The sequence below is a fragment of the Glycine max genome, chromosome 11 (genome assembly GCF_000004515.6).
Source record: "Glycine max cultivar Williams 82 chromosome 11, Glycine_max_v4.0, whole genome shotgun sequence".
Lineage (NCBI taxonomy): Eukaryota > Viridiplantae > Streptophyta > Magnoliopsida > Fabales > Fabaceae > Glycine > Glycine max.
Genome location: NC_038247.2, coordinates 30,747,701 through 30,749,729, shown reverse-complemented (window position 1 = coordinate 30,749,729; position 2,029 = coordinate 30,747,701). Strand labels below are relative to the sequence as shown.

The 2,029-nt window shown below is 27.0% G+C and overlaps 1 non-coding gene across 1 annotated transcript; it reads right to left on the bottom strand.

Moving 5' to 3' along the window:
* Window positions 1-431: 431 nt before the first annotated feature.
* Window positions 432-524, bottom strand: LOC121173105 (small nucleolar RNA R64/Z200 family). The gene has a single exon (XR_005887312.1). It is a non-coding gene; the product is annotated as a small nucleolar RNA R64/Z200 family (small nucleolar RNA).
* Window positions 525-2,029: the final 1,505 nt, after the last annotated feature.

Below are 2,029 nucleotides of genomic sequence, written 5' to 3'. Positions count from 1 at the left end.
ATAATTCTGCTTAACAGAATTATCAATAAATTATAAACAAATAAATTATAAGTTATCATTAACAGCAGAATAAAAAATAAATAAATTATAAATTCAGTTAAATAACAGCATTATAAATAAATTACGAATTCTGCTGAGTAACAGAATCATCATCAATAAATAAAGTATAATTCTGCTTAACAGAATTATCAATAAATTATAAACAAATAAATTATAAGTTATCATTAACAGCAGAATAAAAAATAAATAAATTATAAATTCGGTTAAATAACAGCATTATAAATAAATAAATAAATAAAGAAATTATGAATTATGCTGAGTACAGAATCATCATCAATAAATAAAGTATAAATTCAGCTCAGTGACAGAATTATAAATAAATAAATTACAAATTCTGCTCAGCAACACAATTATAAATAAATAAATTACAAATTCTGCTAAGTAACAGAATTTTCATTCTCATCGGTTTGAATATTTCTGAAGTCTGACATGCGAATTTATTTCTGAAATGAACACTGCAGAACATATAAAAAAAATCAAAACCTAAAAAGATTAGCTCAAGATTTCAATTTCTATAGGAAAATACCTAAATAAACAACAAAATCAAGAAATTCACAAGAAATATTGCAATTAAATATTAAGAAACAAAAACAAGAATTCAAGGAAAGCACATGGGCGTACACTGAAAATAAAAATTCAAAGAGGAAACCAACCAAAAAGATGAAGAAATTCAGAATATAAAAATAAAAACATTATATTTATCATGATGATTCAGAAAAACAGACCAGCGTAAGAATCATCATGTCTATTCACTGATGGAATTAAATTTAATAGGCAATTTCAAGAACAAGAAAACAGTGAAGGAAAGCCATAAATAACGAAGACGAAAATACGATTTCAGAAAGTGAACAATTGAAACAATAATAATCAGAGAGGAGAGTAATGGAATGAAGTAATGAGAGGCAGGTGATTAGGGTTTAGCATAAAATAAAGAAAAACGATTGAATAAAAAGCAGATAATAGGAGAAATGCTAACCTGTGTATTACGAATGAATTAGAGAGAGGGAGAGAGGGAGTGAGTTGCGGTGGAAATGAGATGGAGGTTGAGTTGAGAATGTGAATGTGTATTTTATAACACGAGCGAAGAGGGTTTCTGCTAGCAATTGCAAATGGCAGTAAAGGGGTGGAGTGAAATATAGAGATGAACGGCTGGAGATTGGGGTGAGGATATGGATCGGACGGTGGGGAGAGGCGCATAGGAATCAATGTCAAATATGCACCGCGGACCTTTACCGTCCCTTTGATAGATGTCGACACTTAATCATGGCTTCACTTAATAAATCACTTTTATTCAACATTTTTTGTTATTTATATATTTTATATAAAACTTACTCGTCTTAAGACCATTTATTTAATCCATTTTATTCAGGTTTATTTAACATTTTTTTATTTAATGCAATATATATTTTATATAAAACATGACAAAAAAATCACTAATTCACTTAAAGATAGCAAAAAAAGAACCTAAAAATGACAAATAGAGAACATATGATTTAAGAACGTGTAACAGAAAAAGAACCTAATAGAATCTAATAATGACAAAGAAAAAAATCTAATTTCTAAAAGAGTAAGAAAGAAATAAAGAACCTGATAGGATTGAACAACTGAAATCTAACGTTGGTGGAAAATAGACAGAGTCACTCGTAGTCTATATTTTTATAAGAAAACTCAGTCAAACGATAAAATATTTGGATTGAACAATAACAAGAAATCCTGAAACAATAATAATTTCTAATTAATTAAAATATAAATAAAATCTTAAATTATGATAAACATATACACAATAAATTATAAAGAATAATAATTAATTAAAACATTATTTAAGCCTGACTCAATCCTATATTAAACCACCAAGTCCAATAAATAGTTTACTTACATATAAAAGAAAGGGCTTGTTATTTGCACATTCTTTGCTAAGTACACCACTGCCCTTTTTATTTTTATTACCAATTATATCTTTTTAAATCCT